General features: G+C 39.0%; 1 long non-coding RNA gene across 2 annotated transcripts in view; it reads left to right on the forward strand.

Moving 5' to 3' along the window:
* The first annotated feature begins 7,099 nt into the window (after positions 1-7,099).
* LOC311520211 overlaps positions 7,100-20,850 on the forward strand; it is a 211,696-nt gene continuing 197,945 nt past the window's right edge. For both annotated transcript variants that reach the window (XR_014711519.1, XR_014711520.1), the window contains exon 1: positions 7,100-7,184. This is a non-coding gene — a long non-coding RNA (uncharacterized lncRNA). The remainder of the gene's footprint in view (positions 7,185-20,850) is intronic.

Below are 20,850 nucleotides of genomic sequence, written 5' to 3' on the forward strand. Positions count from 1 at the left end.
GATTGTGAGGCCGTTTTCCGACTTTCAGTACATTCACGTATCCGGGCGGAGTTCCTCTGGGCAGCGTCCACCGACTCCCTTGACACCTTCGAGGAGCGGTGGGCGCTGTCCGGGGTTCTCTGCTCGGTGACCCCGTCCGGTTCCCTCCGTCTGACCCTCTGATTGAGGGAAAGAGCGAGAGCCGCCAGTCACAGCCGTTAGTTGCTGTGAATACCATCATTACTGTCTTCTAGGAGGGGTCCTATAATACATGGGTGTACCCCCCTCCCTCCCAACCACCCACCCCGCAGCCGTGCCCATCTTGTCGGGCACTCTCAGGAGAGGGAGGGTCGGTGACCCTGGGCGCGGCACTAGGTAACTCGAGAGGGTGGAAGACCACGAGTGTCGAGGAAGCCCCCCCGCTCTAGGCCACCAGGTAACTCAGGAGGGTGGAAGACCACGAGTGTCGAGGAAGCCCCCCCGCTCTGGGCCTGGGCTAACCTGAACACCTCTCCCTCCTGAAAGCTGTTGTGTTATACCTTTTGATTGCGTTGTTTTGTTGCTAAGTTTTTTTTTTATCCCTTTGTATTCTTTGTAACTGTTACAAATAAATTTCCTTTCTGTTTCCAAAAAAAAAAAAAAAAAAAAACCTTCCCTGTTACCTTACACAGGGAAAAGGGACCTACCTAGCCTGGGGCTAATATATCTGCCTTCTATTACTCTCCCATAGCCATCTAGCCCGGCCTTGTCATACATACTATGGCATTTTGTTGCATCTAACTATATTTGCTAAGTATTTAGAAAGTACTCTGCAACCAACCAATCAGATCGAAATTATAATCCTTCAAATTGGAATAAATTGTGCTTTTTCTTAGTGCTCCATTAATGTTACAATGATGGAGAGGAAGACATTGTTAATTTTAATAAAATTAACTTTATAGTGTTATTTCAGTGCTTTATAATAAGTTTATATGATGCCCATAGGGCACTTACATTTGTATTAAAATATCTCATTCACAGTTTGGTTAGGCTAGAACCACTCAGCCTTACTTCCTGGTTTTTATAGCTTGAACTCAAGCTGCTTTGTAGCTGCCCTACAATCCAAATAGATGTACCCTTGGGCCACTGATTACATTTCTTGTTTTTATAGTAACAGATTTCTCATAAAAATATTGGCACAAAAGATACCTCTGAACTAATCAGACTCTTCCAGCAAATACTTTATTTTCAAATGAAGGATCAAGCAAAAGAAGTTAGACCACAAATAGCACGTATTTATCTTAAAATACTATTTATGCATATTAATTAGAAGTAACCATAAGACGCAGTATTAATAGTATACTTTTTATTTTAAGCCAAGCTCTCTCATGCCCCACTTGATTAATTGTCACAGAGTGTAATTTTATCATAGTTAAAACTAATTCAAGCCCATTTCCCAGTAGTAATATATATCTATATATTTTTGGTTTAGAGAAATTAATATTCCTCAAAAACTAATTAATGATCTCCCAAGAATCATTTGCATAAAAGATGTTAGAGTTCTATAGCAATTATGCATTGTATGTAACTCATTAAAAGGTCCATTTTCATTACTGGATTTAGTGATGAGGTGACAAGCGTAACCACTCCAAATGGCCAGGCAAGATGCTAAGTGAGGCTGGGAAATCCTTTAGCTGAATTCCATCAACACAGCCAAATTGTTTTTCCACCATAAAGTTTTTACAAGAAATGATTCTAAAATTAACAGTAAGGTTCTTTGAAGGTTATGTCTTGTTCTGGTAAAAGCTGTGGAGCGTTCTTTGTGTTCTAAACAGAGATTGGTTTTATGTTTTAACACTACATTAAGGGCCTGATCTTGTTCTCATTAGAAAAAAAATCTGTCCACATCAGATTCTGATCCCCTTATTCCCATTGAATAGCACCTTTCCGCATTATTAGTTCCACTGACGTCAGTGAGACCAGCTGAGCGGTAAGAGGCTACTCAACACGAGGAAGGGTGGCAGAATATGACCATTACTGATTTACCCGAGAGCGAGTTTCGGCCTGAAGTATGAACACTATTATCCATTTCTGCCAGGAGTGGGTCATCTTCTTAAACTACACTCTTTTTGTAAGAACAAAAATCAGAAAACATCATTGTTTTATTTTTCTTAAAATGTCAATTTATTATTAGAGCTCTGGCTTGGAAATGGAGCTTTGGTTCTCTTACACTGAAAATGACTGTAACAAACTTTAATATGTTTCATTTGTCTGAATTATCATTAAGCCCCACCAGGCTGGCTGTATGCAAGAGAGCATAATTCATGACAGACAGAAGATCCATTCATTATTTCTGCCATAATTAGGGTGAGAACATTATTGATAAATCAAACAGAAATAATAATTCTTTGGAAGAAAATGCAGTACTTGTGGCTTTCTAATGAAATGGAATGATGCTGTATGTAAAATCAGCCTGCCCAGTCACACATTCATTGGGACTTCTGCGGCATTGATCAAAAATATCCAGACCTTTTCCCCACGCTTCAAATATTTATTTCATCCCAGGGAGTAATTAAACTATAACGAGTCAAAAATAGTATAGTTAACACCCCCTGCCTCCTGAATAAATCAATGTTAATAGTATCAGAGGTCCCAATCCAGCAAAGTGCTTAAGCATGTACTTAACCTTAAACACATGAGTAGTCTCATTAAAATCTGTAAGACTCCTCATGCTTTAAAGTTAAGAATATGCTTAAGTGCTTTTCTGAATTGTGGTCAGAATGAAGTAGTTCACGCTGAAGTGCTGTATTGTGTCCATGGTTACTGCATTGACATACGTCTACAAAGACTGAGTATTAATGTTGAACTGTGAGTTGCACACACACTATTAATTCACCCTCACTGGCCTTTGTATGGCAGTGTATGTAACATAAAAAGAAGCTTTTACTTTTAAAACTTGATTGTACGAAACATTAGGTAATAGAAAAATGGTTAGGCCGGTGATCACTTGTGACTATTACCTTACGTCAGTGATTCTCAACCAAGGATACACAGATGTCTCCCAGGGGGTACATCAACTCATCTAGATGTTTCTATAGTTTTACAACAGGCTACATAGAAAGACCTAGTGAAGTCAGTACAAATTAAAATTTCATACAGACAATGACTTGTTTATACTGGTCTATATACTATGCCCTCAAATGTAAGTATAATTTTTATATTCCAATTGATTTATTCTATAATTCTATGGTAAAAATGAGAAAGTAAGCAATTTTTCAGTAATAGTGTGGCTGTGATACTTTTGTATTATTATGTCTAATTTTAAAAGCAAGTAGTTTATAAGTGAAGTGAAACTTGGGATATGCAAGGGATACAGTAGTCTGGAAAGGTTGAGAGCCACTGCCTTATCTAATCACACTTGTTTCTACTGTTGTGTTGTCTTACCATGGTTTCTGTTTAGTTGCCTCTTGTGTATTTTCTAAATTCTAGATTATGAGTTTTTAGACATTATTTGTACAGTAACTCATACAGTGGGGCCCTGATCCCCATTTGAGGTCACTACAACAGAAAAAAAGGATATTATTATTTATTATACCTTGCACTGGCAGATAGATGTCTCAGAGGACATAATGACATCCTTGTCTTCAGACGCCTAGAAAGGTGTTCTGTCTTTGCAGGCTTGCTACAAGCATGGGCAAATGACCATCAGAAAACTATATCATCCATTAAAAATTCAAAGGACAAATTTGACCTGAATTGTGGTTGTTATAATATGAAATATGTTAATAAAATAGATCCAATCTGAAAACACCAGACTAAGGGTTAGCCAGTGGTAGTCCCAATGGAATTTTAATAATTTACAAATATGATCTAAGAATAATTTGTATCTGCATATAAAATGAAGGCAATTAGAAAAGGAGGAAGGAAGATCTGATGTGGTCTTTCTGCTTCTATTTTTGATTAATACAAATAACTTTTAAAGACTCTATTATCTGTTTGTAACTATAGCACCCTTCTGGTCAATTTGCAGTCTGCTCTGCAGGGTAGCTCTAGACTAGAAAAGGCACATACAAAACAGCAGAGAAACTTCCTTTCACCTCAGGGGCACCTGTTCCATACCCCCAGGAGTTAAAAAAAACAAAACAAAACCCCCAAATCTACACAGAAACACATGCACCAGAAACTTACAGCAAATATGGGAAAGGGAAATTATTTATTTACAGAGGGATGAATGGAGAAAAACAAGAGGGAGAGAAGATAGGGGGAGTGGTAAAACAGATTTACATCCAACACACACAGACCCATGGGCCTACATTTAAATTTTATCCATATTAAACACATATTGTTTGCTTGCACCCAGTTTACCAAGTGATATAGATAGCTCTGAATCTGACCTGTCCTCTTAATTATTTACCACTCCCCTATTTTTTGCATCCTCTGAGAACTTTATCAATGATGATTTTATGTTTTCTTCCAGATCATTGAGAAAGATATTAAATAGCATAGGGCCAAGAACTGATCCCTGCAGGACCCTAATGGAAAATGATCCACTCGATAATTAACCATTTACAATTACATGTTGAGACCTCTCTGTTAGCCAGTTTTTAACCCATTGGAATGTGTGCCATGTTAATGTTATATCATTCTAGTTTTTAATCAAGATGCAATGCGGTACCAAGTCAAGCCCCTTAAAGAAGTCAAACTATATTATGTCAACGCTATTACCTTTATCAACCAAACTTGTAATCTCATCAAAAATAGATATTAAGTTAGTTTGATAGGACCTACTTTTCATACACCAGTATTGATTTGCATTAATTGATTGCCTTCCTTTAATTCTTTATTAATTGAGTACTGCATCAGCCACTTCATTATCTTGCCCAGGATCAATGTCAGTCTTATAGGCCTATAATTACCCAGGTCATTCTATTTACCCTTTTGAAAAACTGGCACATTAGCTTTCTTCTAGTTTTCTGGAATTTCCCTGGTGCTCGAAGACTTATTGAAAATCAATATTAACAGTTCACTGAACTCCTCAGCCACCTCTTTTTAAAAACTCTTGGATACAAGTTATCTGGACTTGCTGATTTAAAAATGTCTAAATTTAGTAGCTTCTCTTTAACAGCCTCTAGAGATACTAGTGGAATGAAATGGAATGGATAACTATACTGTTATCACCAGTATTGAAACTACATCATCTTCCCCCTGCCCCCCCCAAAAAAGAACAGAAATATGTACTGAATACTTCTGCCTTTTCTGCATTATTTTTGATAATTCTACCAGTTTCATCTACCATTGTCAAGATACCTTTCGTTCCTAATACATTTTATAATCTACTTATTGTCCTTAATTCTGTTGGCCATAGATTTCTCCTGGTGTCCCTTTGCTTCACTTATCACTTTTCTACAATTCCTAATTTATTATATATATTCATTATTGTTAACTTCCCCTTTATTCCTTTTGGTAAATATATTGGTTTAGCTGCCTTCACTTCCCCTCTGAATTAGGTAATTTTTTAAACCAGAATGGCCTTCTTTGATGGTGTGATTATGGCTTTTTGGACATCTAGTAAAGGTGTTCTTAAATGATTCCCAATTATCATTCATGTAACAACTAACAAATGAAAACTAATGTACTTCCAGTACAAACACGAGTATCTTTCAAGATCTTCAAATGTTTTTGTGACTACCAACAGTCAGACAAATATTCATAAATGAATAATGTTATAATCCCCATTTACAGCAGTAATTTGAATTGGAGAGGTTTATTAGGGAAACTACTTGCAAAGCTACTATTAAATTATCTGACCTGCTCTAGTGAACATATACTTTGTTGTGTATTATTGCTATGCTATATATATATAATTTTAAAGAGGTTTAAAATCATATAACTATAGTTTTTATTTTTCATTTTATTTATTAATATTTTTTCTCCTTGATTATATGTGTCGGTAACATTAAAGTCAATGGATCTACTTGCATACCCTTTTAGGACACTGACGCTATACAATAAAGGCTATTATTCCACTGTCAGAAGTAACATGGGGACAGCTTTTTCTGCTGATGTACAAAGTTTAGTTTTGTTTTCTGTAATTGCCAGGGCTAATTGAAAGGATCAGTGAAGTATTGAGAATTAAAATATTTAATGTTGCCTAGGCAGAAAGACTGCACTGTGGCTTGGAGATATTTCTAGAACATTTGTGTCAGAGGGTATGTCTACTCTGCAATAAAACACCCATGGCTGGCCTGTGTTAGCTGACTAGAGTTCTCAGGGCTCAGGCTGAGATGTTCTAAAGTTGCAGTATAGACATCTGAGCTTGGGCTGAAGTCTGGGTTCTGTGACCCTCCTGCCTCACAGGGTCCCAAAGTCCAGGATCCAGCCCAAGCCTGGATATCTACATTGCAATTTTATAGCCCGTCAGGCCCTGTTTTATTGCAGTGTAGACATCAGAAAGGGAACTTACTTGAAAGCTGTTTAAATACAGCTATCAAAATATGACTTCCAACAATATCTCCAGTGTCTGTAAAAAAAAAAATGTTTTGTAAAAACTGGTTTTTAGACCAGACAAAGGTCTAGGCTAGAAAATCATTTTAAAAGTTGTTTGATGTGCTTTTTGGCCCATCCTCACCAGCCCTTCATTTTATTATAGGTTGTCTGGTGTCAAAGCACAGGACTGGCAGGCATGTCTTCTTGGTCTTCATGATGAGGTTAATCTCTTTTGGTTCTACAGTTAAACTGTACGGGAATACTTTGGCAAACCAGTAAAGTGCCTGAAACCACTATGGCTTATTACTAAAAGCAGCCAAGTCAGCAGGCTTAGCTTAACCAAGGTAGGAGGGGAAGGGGGTTTTTGAGTGACACAGAGAGGGCAGCTTGACCCCGCATCCTTCCTGATAAGAATTGTGTTGAAGTTGCTGATACATGCATCTTAGAAGAGCAGGATGTGCCCCAGGAATATCTACTGGGGCCTCAAGGCTGCAAACGCTGGAAAAACCCACACCTGGTTAATTGATAATCAGAAGGAACCTCTCACTTGACCATTGAAACTGCTTACTTAACAAGTTTGCTTTAAGGAACATGTCATCCTATTACTAATGTATAAATAAGGGGACAAGGTTTGAGGTAGGGGGACTCTTCAGGACTGGACTCTCCCTGTGGATGCATCTTGTGTTCCCCACTAGCAGACAGGCTGCCGTTGTGCCACTCGAGAGCCACACTCAGCTTTGGTAATTATCAAGGGTTGGGGGTGTTTTACTAACCTGTTGCAGACATGTGTATAAGTGCTTGAGACTAAGTAAAGTTTAGCTTTAAGTGAAAGCACTCTTGTGTTGTCCTGTTTGTGCCAACCATCTATCGGTTGGACGGCTGCGTCTCCCCTGATTTATTTCCTGACACCACCTCGCACAGAGTAAAAGTTACCAAGAGCTTTGGGTTGAAAGAACCCCAGGTAACATACCCATCTGTATAATGAGAGAGAATATTTCCATACCTTATAGGAGTGTTTTGAGAGCTAATTCGTTAGTTTGAAAAGTAGTTTGAGATCCTTGGATGAAAAGAACTATAGAAATATAAAGCTATGAGAATCTTGTGTTTTATCATGAAGCCCATGGTTTTCAAACATAATTTCCTCCCCCTATTGCACATAAGACTGAAGAGTGAAGTGTACTGGAAGCTTTGCAGAAGAGCAGTCTCTAAACCTTGTCAGGGACATAAAGGGTTGAAATGAGTTTTGTGAACTACACTAGCCTTTTTTCCCCTGAGAATACTTTTTTTTTAGTTTTTGCCTTTCACTTATGAAACAGTACAGCACATCTAACTCCATTTAGACATTAACATTAATTGCTAATGGTTTCCTTTTACAGCTTTTAAGTGGTGAATTTATTGAATCATCCTAAACTTGCTCCTCTGTGGGGTATGTAAGAATGAGTTTTTGCATCCCTTGGAACAAAGTGCAAATCAGCAATTTTAATGCTGCCTAAGATCCTTTGTGTTTTTTGTAAATTGCTAACATATATCAAGTTTATGTTAATTATATGAAAACGTAACAGCAATAGTCAGTAATATTTAAGCAACTTTTAAGTAGTTAACCTCCTTCTGAAGCAGCAGAATATAATAATAGTCAGCACATTAAAATAGGTACAAAATTATAATGGGACATTTGCTTTTACTGGTTTTCAAATTTTTATATAAAATCAAATTAAATTTATTTTCCTGAATATGTTAATCTCCTTTAAGGATCATCTCTTTTAGTGCAAACATCTAAAAAGTTACCATTGCTTAATAAACAAAGCCACCTACATTGTTGTGTTTTCCTTCCCATGTCCACAGTGCAAAACATGTATTTTCAGTCTGGATAACTTTTATTTCAGAATAAATAAAACATTAAAGACAGATCAAATATAATGTTTTTCATGAGAGAGTGAGATATCAGTATAGTTGGTCATACTGTAGCAGGCAGCTTAAATTGACTCATCTGCTCCCAAACAGAAAGAAAGGATGGCTAATTTATTATTGTCCTGGACCCTGTCTAACCATTTACACCATGCAAAGCAAATGTAGAATTCTACCAAATCTAAAGGGCAGCATTTCATATCTACTTTTCAGTGGAATAAATAGACATATGAGGTGCAGGGTAATGGTGAGTCAGTCACAGAGAGTCTGATTACAGTTAAAGGTACGGTACACTGAAATAGAATCATAATATGTCCCCTACATTTATATATATGATGAGATAACTGGCCTGTGGATGAGGGGAAAGCAGTGGACGTGTTGTTCCTTGACTTTAGCAAAGCTTTTGACACGGTCTCCCACAGTATTCTTGCCAGCAAGTTAAAGAAGTATGGGCTGGATGAATAGACTATAAAGTGGATGGAAAGCTGGCTAGATTGTCGGGCTCAACGGGTAGTGATCAATGGTTCCATGTCTAGTTGGCAGCCGGTATCAAGTGGAGTGCCCCAGCGGTCGGTCCTGGGGCCGGTTTTGTTCAATATCTTCATTAATGATCTGGAGGATGGTGTGGATTGCACCCTCAGCAAGTTTGCAGATGACACTAAACTGGGAGGAGTGGTAGATACGCTGGAGGGTAGGGATAGGATACAGAGGAACCTAGACAAATTAGAGGATTGGGCCAAAAGACATCTGATGAGGTTCAACAAGGACAAGTGCGGAGTCCTACACTTAGGATGGAAGAATCCCATGCACCGCTACAGACTAGGGACGGAATGGCTAGGCAGCAGTTCTGCAGAAAAGGACCTAGGGGTTACAGTGGACGAGAAGCTGGATATGAGTCAACAGTGTGTCCTTGTTGCCAAGAAGGCCAATGGCATTTTGGGCTGTATAAGTAGGGGCATTGCCAGCAGATCGAGGGACATGATCGTTCCCTTCTATTTGACATTGGTGAGGCCTCATATGGAGTACTGTGTCCAGTTTTAGGCCCCACACTAGAAGAAGGATGTGGAAAAATTGGAAAAAGTCCAGCGAGGGCAACAAAAATGATTAGGGGTCTGGAACACATGACTTATGAGGAGAGGCTGAGGGAACTGGGATTGTTTAGTCTGCAGAAGAGAAGAATGAGGGGGGATTTGATAGCTGCTTTCAACTACCTGAAAGGGGGTTCCAAAGAGGATGGATCTAGACTTTTCTCAGTGGTAGCAGATGACAGAACGAGGAGTAATGGTCTCAAGTTGCAGTGGGGGAGGTTTAGGTTGGATATTAGGAAAAACTTTTTCACTAGGAGGGTGGTGAAACACTGGAATGCGTTACCTAGGGAGGTGGTGGAATCTCCTTCCTTAGACGTTTTTAAGGTCAGGCTTGACAAAGCTCTGGCTGGGATGATTTAGTTGGGGATTGGTCCTGCTTTGAGCAGGGGGTTGGACTAGATGACCTCCTGAGGTTCCTTCCAGCCCTGATATTCTATGATTCTATATATGCAGTGCAAATCCAGACTTCTCCAGACTGTGAAATTCAAAATTAAGATCTAGATTTTGTGGCTAAGTTGTGTTTACATGCTAGTTTCGGTCTTCCGCACAGAGCTGGGCTAATGCAGGCCACAGCTTTTCTATGTGTCAGATTAAATGTGTTGGGTGCAGGTCTATAATTCTCTCTGTGTGTGTGTACAAGTATGCATATGCGCATAGGTGCATTTGAGTGTGTGTGTGTAGGATGTGGGGTTACTTATCTTTTTAAAATATACCTTCCGTGCGAGTTGGGGATCTCCCACATATCATCTTTGCAGAGAACCCATTAACAGTAACATTAGTTAATGCAGGAATTTACTTCTGAAAGGGAAGTTAGCGTGGTTTTTCTGCTTCCCAATTATTGTTTCTTTCAAGTGATAACCACTCATGAGTGGAATTAATGAAAATCCAATCAATTCTGAAATATGAGGATATGCACTAAGTGAGGGGGGGAAGCAGTGGCGGAAATGGAATGAATCCATTAAAATAATTTTGGATAGCATAATGAAATGAATTGTATTTGTAAGTTTCTGAGAATGTATATACGTGCCCAGTAGTTTTTATGAAAGCATTCTAGAAGATGCATAACTGCAAGTTAGTGGACTAGTTTTTTTAAAGTGATAAGTTACAGTGCAAGCATTTTCATGTGACTGTTAAGAGGAAATAGATAGGGAATAATAATAATAATAAAAAAAGACACACAAACTACCCACCTACTGGTGAGTCCTTTCAATAAAAAAATGTGTCTAGCTTCTGCATTGTGAAATTGCTTGGGCAAGAATGCAAAAGCCATAACAAATCAGTTTTTCCCCCACAGCTTTCATAATGTACAAACATCATTCTGTTTTTAATTGGTCCCTGTGAAAAACCTGTGGCCTTGTCTGAAAATTGATTTTTTTTATTTTGTTTTAATGAATGTAGTGTTTATGAAGGGTGCTACACTGACAACAGTGGAGACTGATGTACTGTGTTTATCCACCGAACAACTGTGTCTTGGGCAGCAGCAGTGCTAGCTTCACCAAATTGCCTTTTGTTAGAGCTGACATAGTCCCAATGAGCCTTTTTTATTTAACCTATAAAGTTCCCATGTTTGAAAACATTCCAAAGTATGCAACATCCTCCTCAGAATAGAGTACCAAATTCAAAATAAATGATTGTCACCTATTTATTATATAACAGTACCAAGTATAATTTCTCTAGGTATTTGAGAAACAAAGTAGTGGTGTATAATAAACTCTACTGGAGTAATTTGGTAAAAATCCAAACTTCACAATTTCAGCTCTCAACAGATCGTTAAATTTAATCTCATTCCAAGCATAGTGTTTGTATCATATCAGTTATTGTTAGATGAAATGAGAAATGGTGATTCTGCAAAAATCCCTTAGTTTAATTTGCATTTAAAGTTCTTGCAAATGCATTTTAATTAACACTGTGTTCCACATCACTTCTTACTGATTACATGGTTTTGGCCTGTACGTGTTTTTATGAATGCTATTCAAATCCTGTTCCGAGAGCTGTATACTGTAACTCAGAGAAAAAAATATTTAACAAAACAACATAGTCTATAACAATAACTCCATTACATTGAGTAGTGATTGTAATTATACATGTGATATATGAAGATTAAAGGCCAATGAGTGACTGGCTGCACTGTGACTGCACAAAGGAATGGAGAGAGTACATGAAATGGCCACTATTATAGTCCCTGCATGGGGGACTGTTCCTTTTATGCACCCACTAAGGAGTAAGACAATTCAAAGGGGGCCAGGAGGACATGATTCTATCCCCTAGATATCATGTGCCTCACTGTGGGACACACGGGCGGAAAATACCCAAAAGGGATGTAAAAACAGGTGTGCTCCTCTCCATACCAGGGAGCTTAGAGAGGAAGTCTGTCATCTTGAGGACAAGAAGAAGTCTCCTTATGAAGACAGAATTCCTTCCAGAATTGTTCCTGGACAGCATGGCTTTTTGCACCCTCCATTGCAGGCTGTGCCGAGATGGCATGACTGAGTCCTCAATGAGGCTACCTGAAGAATCCTTGCCTGACCCCTTGTACTCATTCGATAGGCACAACTGCCAAATTTAGGCCAACCTCATGTGTGACATTATATGCAAAATAGCAAATTTACATAATTATAAATAATTTGCAAAGACAGCAGTTTTTAAAATAGTGTGTGGTTTTAATGCTGGTGAAAGACATTGGATTGCCACTAAATTTTTCTTTCAGGGCTCCCTGAACAATGGGAGAAGGTGCAGGCAAGCAGGACCTTATTCTTTGCACCCCTCAGAAGAGATGGGAGGGGAGGTCGTGTCGGGAGCTGGAAGTCAGCAGGGATTTTTGAGGGTGGGTTGCGCAAGTGTGGCACTAACTCTATTAGCCTCTGTCCATATTCTATTTCCTCATTAGCTCAGACTTTTCACACCACCTGCTGCTTCCTTAGCAGCTGTTCTCCTGCAGCCTCTACCCCCTCTGACTTTCCTATACACTAGTCACAGCTCCCGGAACGGTCCCCTGTCCCGCCCAGTACCCTCCTTCCCCAACATCTCCAAGCTTCTCCAGCCTGTGGGGTATCAAAGCTGATAGCGCCGCCACTACTGTGCCTCTCTATCGCTTCCATGTGACTGGGCACGGCAGGGGAGTAAAGAATAGCAAAGAAGGAGCCAGAAAGCCCCCTGCCTCAGTAGGTGCCACAGTTGCCTCTGGGGGCATTCAGGCTGAATTACAGCCTAAATCAGGTCTCCAGCCTGACCAGAGTACAGCTGAAAGCATGGCATCGAGCATGGACAGAGTGAGGCGCAGCTTCCATGTTACAAGAGATGCATGGCCTATGTCTGGTCTGATTTTAGGTCAGATCTGAAGTCCTTTATACTGAAAAACACCCACTGACTTCAATGGGAGTTTAGCCTGAGTAAGGCAATAGAATTTGGCCCTAAATTAATTCCTTCATGAGATTTTTTTCCTCCAAGTAGTTTTTCTCTTCAGTAGTTGAAGATGTTCCCTTCACTAAAGGAGGTAAATATGTTTTTTTAAAAAGACTTGAAGCTTTTTCAGTTGTTCAGATTTTTAATATAGGCTTCAATTACATGCCTGTGGTGCCTCACCTAGGGCTAGATTTCCCAGCTGAAGTCATAGGATGCAAGAAAGGTTTTATAGTTTTACGTTTCATTTAGTAAAGTACAGTGAAGTAAAGTTTGAAGTACAGTGGATGACTGCTGACTAAGTAGACTTTCAAACTAGAACTCGTTTATCTTGTACTGAAACAAGGAAATATCTTTGTAAACAGGAGCTGCTAATAATAATAAAAATATTCTTCTAATCCTGATCCAGTGAAGCTATCAGATAAGACTGAGCTGTAGCTTACATCATTTAAACTTTATGAACAAGACTCTTCATTAGTTGTTAAAAAGGATCATCCAAATCAGATTCTGGACCTAAAAGTAAGTCTGAAGTGTGGCTCTTCAGCCACTGCCCGGGGGCAGGTGGAGTGTGTAGGTGCCCAACCCTTGTGGGAAAGCTCTGGATAGTGACTCACGTGCATTCATATACAATCCGTGAAAGTTAGCCCCTGAGCAAGGGAACAGTTAGTTGTGGAGGAGGGAGATGGTTTCTTTCACCTTTCTTCCCTTCTAACTCCCTCCTCTGCTTCCCCCCGCCTTTTCTTACAGAGGACTAGTCACAATTCAGCCCTTAAAAAGTGGATTGAAGTGATAAACAAGTGAACCTAGGACAGTATAGATATTGTTGAGCCCCAAGTATGGTTCATTCAATAAAGACAAAGGAAGACTCTTCACTTGTGGACATAAGGATTTGTGGAAGGAGATTATTCCTTCAGGGCATTTAGAAATTCATTTTGTTTTTTCCCATAAGGAATACTCATGCTTGAGGACTGAGTTCCTTACATACTTTATATAATTAGTTAGCAAATTTGTTAGGTGCTTTGGAGCCTGTCTTTGTCACAATAATTAACACTTTTATAGCACTTTTCATCTAGAAAAGTTGTATAGGAATACTAACTTTTCCATTACTCATCTTATTTCCATTAAAAAATGCAAACCTGTGCAACAATTAATAAATAATGTTTACAAACTCACATTGTAATTTAAAGACCATAACCTGTTTTCTAGTTAGTGGTCTTTGCCTATGATCTATATGGATAATGTAGTTGTGGAGAACTAATTCAGTTGGAAAATGACTGAGTGGTACTGCCCAGTAAGACTTTGCCATAAAAGGAAGAAGGGGAAGATATATTGACTTATTTTCACCCCTGTCAGTCAACAAAGAATGCACCATTTTCAAAGAAACATTGAGGCCTCAGTATTTCACTGCTGTATTTAGTACTGAGCAGCCCTCTGCTAGAGCTGAGTAAAATTCAGAACTCCCATCCCATCGGAAATTCTGACATTTCAGAATTTGTTTTCATCCCTAATTGGGATGAAAAATTGAATTTTAGAATTTTTTACAGAACAGAAATTCTGCAAAACTTTGATTCAGTAATGTTTAAATGCTTCATTTTGACTTTTTTTTTAAATCAAAACAACATATTTCAACATTCTCCAAAAATCAAAATATTTCATGTTGGTTTTCAGAAATGAACCAAAACACTTCATTTCAAGTCAGCTCAACATTAAACTGCATCATCTTATTGTGGTGCATTGCCTTATGGGAGTTGTAGTGCAGAAGCCTGATGTTCCCATCCCCTTTACTGCACCCAATCATGTGACTCTCACAATCCTCCACATAGCTTGGTCAGAGGGAAATGTTTTATGGGAGATTTAGTTCTCCAGGAAGCCTGGCCCATAGTAGAGAATGGGGGCCAGATTTACAACTCTCATGAGGCAATGCTCCATGATAGGGGAATACTGTTTTATGTATTGCTGAACTGATTTAAAATAAAAACACTTCAGGTCAGTGTAAAAAACTAAATACTCTGTGATTCAAGTCAAATTTTGATTTGAAAATTTTTAGCAAAATCAAAATTTTCCTGAGGAGAAAACTTGATTTGGGAAATACTGTATTTTCTGTCAGAAAATCATTGTGATGGAAAATTCCTAACCAACTCTTTGCTTTGCTCCCTTTGACTTCACTGAGAGTGGAGTATGCTAAGCACTCACACCAGGTGCTTAGCTCCCTGAACAAGCAGGCCCTTAGATTTCTGTGAAGTTTTGTCCCTGCTGTTCCTCAGTCTTTTTTTACGAGGTGGCTTGACACTATGTCTTTTACTTTTTATATCAGTTTCCTCACTATTGGCATTTCTTAATAAGTGCTGCTCTTCAGTGCTCTCTGTAGAAGATTTGCTTTCCTGTTGTCCTGCATCAGAACTGAAAAGACATGGCAGAAAATACTGACTTATACCAAATACAGATTTATTAATGCAATTCTGATTCCACCAGACTAACTCATGATGCAACAGTTTACAATATATGCTCTTGTCTCTGGTTTCAAATAAGTATTAAGAGTTTTCATTGTAGGTTTTACAAGTGAAATAAATGTTTGAGCTCGACCAATTTCTCTTATTTTGAAAGGCACAAGGATACCAATGACTGATACAGAGATATTTTATTTACTCAAAAGCTAGGTATTAATGTTGTGTTTCTCTAGAGTATAAAAAAAGGGGCTGATTCCTTTGGTTCAGCTGAGCTGTGCTTGGCACTGTGTGCTGGGAACATAGGTGGCTTTTGCCATCTTTGTGGCTCCCTAATCGTGGGGTTGGCTGGGGCAACCTGTGCATTGCATTTGGCTGTCTACTGCCCATACATCACAGGAGCACAGCAGCGCTCTGGTAAACCCCATTTTGGAGCATGGGGCTCTTATCTGCATTGGGAGGTGCCTACCATACTTTTGGGGAATTCGTTAAGATAATCCAATAAGAATAATACCTCCAAATAATATTTTACTATGTAGGATGCACCTTTAATGCCAGTGGGCCATCTGTCACATATGTATTCTGATTATTCATTCTGGCACATTCTTCTTCTGGAGTCTCTCTCATCCACTTTACTTTGTTTACCTCTTTTTTTAAGTGATTCATCCTATTATAGCACAACCAGCAAGCACCGCAGCAAGGGAAAAAATATGTTTTGCAAATTGTATACTCAGCTTTTGATGAGTTCTCCATTACAAAAAATTCTAATGACCTCTCAGACTAGACTCCACTCCTGCTCACTCATAAGTAAACTCTATTTGCTTTTAAGAATCATCTCTTTAGGAGCCCAGTTCTACTCTCATTTAAGTTTAGGAAGATCCTATTTCTAACTTGCACTCACATACCAAAACACAAAATAGATTCTGTAGCTATCTTGTTTGGTGATTCTAAATGGTGGACCAACTCATATTCCCAGTAAATTTGTCTGAACAACTACCTTATTTTTTCTTCTTGTGAATAGTGACTGATGTGAAAAACAGGGGGGTATGGCCAATTTTGATGATTTTCCTTCCCTTCTATTTTCTCCTTCTCAGTTCTCCATTATTTCTTGGGATTTCCTCAAAAATGGAGCTGCAAAATGTAAACTGCAGAACCGCATGCAAAATCACAATGGGAATAAGTAAAAAATGTAATGGGGGAAAAAGTATGGAAAAAGTGGCATATCCAAGCCACTCAAGTAATGATTAATCATTGATAGACTTATTAAGGGCACAGTTACCATGGTCAGCATCATGCCACCATATTAGTAATGTAATACTGGTACCATGATATTACAGATATTGCCTGTACTTAATAATACTGCCACGATGACTTTCAGATGGAAAATATCACCATTAGTGGTGTCCCAAACTGTACATACATTTAAGGCATTATTTAGGATTAGCCTGCTCATGCAAATTTTTGCTATTGAGTTAAAAGCAGGATTGGACCCATTTGTTTTATAATCTTTCAAAACAAACAAACAAAAAACCCCCAACAACGAGCTATTGTGAAGTTAACATTACCAATTTAACTTAACAGTTTTGAGGGCAGTATTCCACTTTTTTGTGTATTGTGGATGTATGGGTGGTTTGTGTTTATAATGACATCGTTGTTGCAAATATAGGCCTTGATCCTGCAAACATTTATATGCGCACGTGCAAAAAATTAAATATGCCCATATGTTGTTGCAGGATCAGGATAGCAAACCCCACAAATGAAACTTTGCCAGAAGAGTTTGACTGACCTGACACCTTCCGAATGCTGATTTAGTACAAACACCAAAAGATAAAGATATTTGCCAGGGATCACTGCCTCCACCCCGAAAAACTAGGAAATTTTGATCTTTAGGCAAAAAAAACCAAAACCCCCCACCTACTCCTAATCTCCCCAATAAACCCAACCATTATATGAATTATCTGATATTTCAAGGGCACGTTATTAAGGATGTTATGATAATGCTATAATGTTGTTACAAAAGTGTTGAAAGCTGTTCCCCCCTCCCTTCTTCCCCACCAATTTTTTTTTTTACCCATCATTTCGGGCAAACACAGAAGCTGACAATTATACAACTATTTTCTGGAGCTGAATAATTAAAGTACTGCATCCGTACTTTAATTTCTGGCATCTGATTAACTAGCTTTTTCTTAAACACACCCAGTAATGGGACATCTGGAGTCCTTTCTGTTAATTTTTTTCTCTGCCTGTCCTACCTATGCACTTTGGAGTGCTGTGTGCATACCACAGGGGTACACTGAGAGGGCATATCCTGTACTCCCCTGAGTGCAGGGATTGTAATTGTTACAGGTCTTTGACAAAACTTCACACAAAGGCTAGATTCTTTGTATGATTTCCCACCCTTCAACCATGCCCTTGTCTAAACCGTCTTGCAGTCTGGCCAATTTGTGGTATGTGCATACGTGAGTTCACAGAAATACATATTCATGTTCAGCATTGCCAACCCTTGCTATTTTAAATAATATTTTTAAACCACTCTCATGATTTTTGTAGCCTGACTCATGATGTTTGAATACTTGTGGTTGGCAATACTACTATCCCACACGTTGGGGAGGATTCCTCCTGGCAGGTGTCTCTCTCAATAGATTCTGTATCTTAAATAAGTAAATCACTCAACATTCCCAATTTGTGTTTAAAGGGCAGTCCTTATTCTCTCCCTTAGTTATTAGCAGGTCGTTCACACAGGGCTTTCAGGAAGAGATTCTTTCTCCCTACTGTCAGAGCCTCTGTGTGATGAAAACAAAGTCCCTTCAAAGTGAAGTAGTAACTGAATCTAGCTGGTCCATTTCCTACCTCTTCCGAGGCCTGCATTCACCTCTTTCCTGCTCTCCGGGTGAATGGGATTTAACCTCTCCCTCCCCTTCACATGTATGTGTAATATATGTTATTACACACAACCCCCTCACCGCCAAACATGGCATTAACTTCAGAAAAGAACACAGAGGTCCATACTTAAGGAACACAGCCAGCCAAAACCGAAACAGGAAAAATGAGCACACAACTTCCCACCTCCCCATAAAAGGACCATGATGTACCAGGACAAAACTCACAAAAACAGGCCAAACACCACTGTTGTTTCTGTTGTTTGCCTTTGCTCCTGTCACCTACCTTGCTGGGGCTCCACCAGACTCCTAAAAAACAAACTATGCCTTGTCAGTTTTCAGCAGAAAACATGAACGCATCAAAAGCTAAGCTTGAAAGAAATTGTCAAGGTTCCTCCCCCATTCTGAACTCTAGGGTACAGATGTGGGGACCTGCATGAAAGCCTCCTAAGCTTACTTTTACCAGCTTAGGTTAAAACTTCCCCAAGGTACAAATTAATTTTATCCTTTGTCCTTGGAAATCCACTGCCACCACCAAACTCTAACTGGGTTTACTGGGAAACGTAGTTTGGACACGTCTTTCTCCCCAAAATCCTCCCAACCCTTGCACCCCACTTCCTGGGAAAGGTTTGGTAAAAATCCTCACCAATTTGCATAGGTGACCACAGACCCAAACCCTTGGATCTGAGAACAATGAAAAAGCATTCAGTTTTCTTAGAAGAAGACTTTTAATAGAAATAGAAGTAGATAGAAATAAAGGAATCACCCCTGTAAAATCAGGATGGTAGATACCTTACAGGGTAATTAGATGCAAAACATAGAAAATCCCTCTAGGCAAAACCTTAAGTTACAAAAAAAGACACACAGACAGAAATAGTCATTCTATTCAGCACAGTTCTTTTCTCAGCCATTTAAAGAAATCATAATCTAACGCATACCTAGTTAGATTACTTACTAAAAGTTCTAAGACTCCATTCCTGGTCTATCCCCAGCAAAAGCAGCATATAGACAGACCCAGACCCTTTGTTTCTTTCCCTCCTCCCAGCTTTTGTAAGTATCTTGTCTCCTCATTGGTCATTTTGGTCAGGTGCCAGTGAGGTTGCCTTTAGCTTCTTAACCCTTTACAGGTGAGAGGATTTTTCCTCTGGCCAGGAGGGATTTTAAAGGGGTTTACCCTTCCCTTTATATTTATGACAGAAATGCTTGCTTGTGACTTGTTCATTTTCAAACTAGATTTGAGCAACACTGTATTATTTTCTGCCTGTGCTGGTTGCCATTCAGCTCAGGATAAAAAAAGTAAAAATATTTATTCTGGGTTTGAGTGTCACTACATAACCTGCAGTGCTATAAATATGAAGCAAAAGAAATAGGAAAATCAGGGCTCTGTACAACAGTAATGAGAGCTGAGCCACCCAAGTTTTGATTTCTTTGGCTTAATGTGAACCAGTGACACATTGGTCCCACAGTGGGAGAGGAGTGCTTTTAAAAGCATCAGTTTGCATACACCTAAGGTTAGAGGCACTTGCTTATATCATTATAATTAAGTTTGTCAGCATTTCCATCGCTGACTCCCTATTTTCAGGGATTTAGTTCTAAAAACCATTAAGCCTGAATCATAACACAAACAAATCTTACTTTTTTATTTAATTTTGTTTTATCCTCCTGCCCGACATTTAAGTCACTGTGTGGGAATGTAGATAGAAAAATTAGGAAACAAAACTTACCGCTTTCTGCTATTAATTCTCTCTGCTATAACTTAACAGAACATCTGTGCAAATGTTGTTTTTTCGTGTGTGGTTGTCTTGTGTTTGTGTGTGCGCATGTATGTATGTATGCTTGCTCATGCTTGGCCCTTGAAGGGAAAGGGTATCCCCTGCATTGTTAAATGCTGCTCCCTGTGAATAAAGAACAAAGCTGATAAACTCTGTTGCTGATCTTTTTCAATACTGCTTACTTCAAAAAGTGGTGCGTATTATTTTTCTTAACTTATTCAAACCTTGCTTTGCTCTTCTTTAATCTGATCAAATCATACTCCATTTCCTCAGTGCCCTCCATCTGTACTATTTGATCCTCAGCACTGTCCCTCAACATCTAAAATATTCATGGTCTACTGCATTCCAACTCTTCTTTCTCAGTTTGAATTCAGGTATTGTCTCCATTGTCATTAAGGCCTATCCCTTAGGAATGTAACCTCTTTCCAGATCAGGCACCATCTGGATTGAATTCTAACCAGATCCTTAGGACAATTTGGCTGGATGTTCAGCCTGTGTCCATAAGTGGCAATCTTATTGTGCCACCAGACTTTTGGTGACCAATGGATTGCCAACCATGTAGCAGCATTCCTTGGGTAGTCATTGGTCTTCCATGCTAATATTATGTCTGTACTAAGAAAACTGCCAAAACCAAACCGATGCTGATGAAAGCAATTTCTGGGTTTGGCTACAAATATCTTCATGGGAGATCTTGTCCTGCTATGTAATATGGAGCAGCTTTCAAAGATCATAAGAATTGGCCTTCCTCAGTGCCCATGTTTCACTGCCATACACTTGAGCTGATGTAGCTATCAACCTATGGATCTGCAGCTTTGTAACATGCTTGATGTCCCTACAGAAGCCACTGAAGTGTCTGGAACTTGATGGTGCTGCAATATGAGCGTCCACATCTTTCAAACATCCTCCAGTACTGTATATA

This window comes from Lepidochelys olivacea, assembly GCF_965140295.1.
Source record: "Lepidochelys olivacea isolate rLepOli2 genome assembly, chromosome: 4".
Lineage (NCBI taxonomy): Eukaryota > Metazoa > Chordata > Testudines > Cheloniidae > Lepidochelys > Lepidochelys olivacea.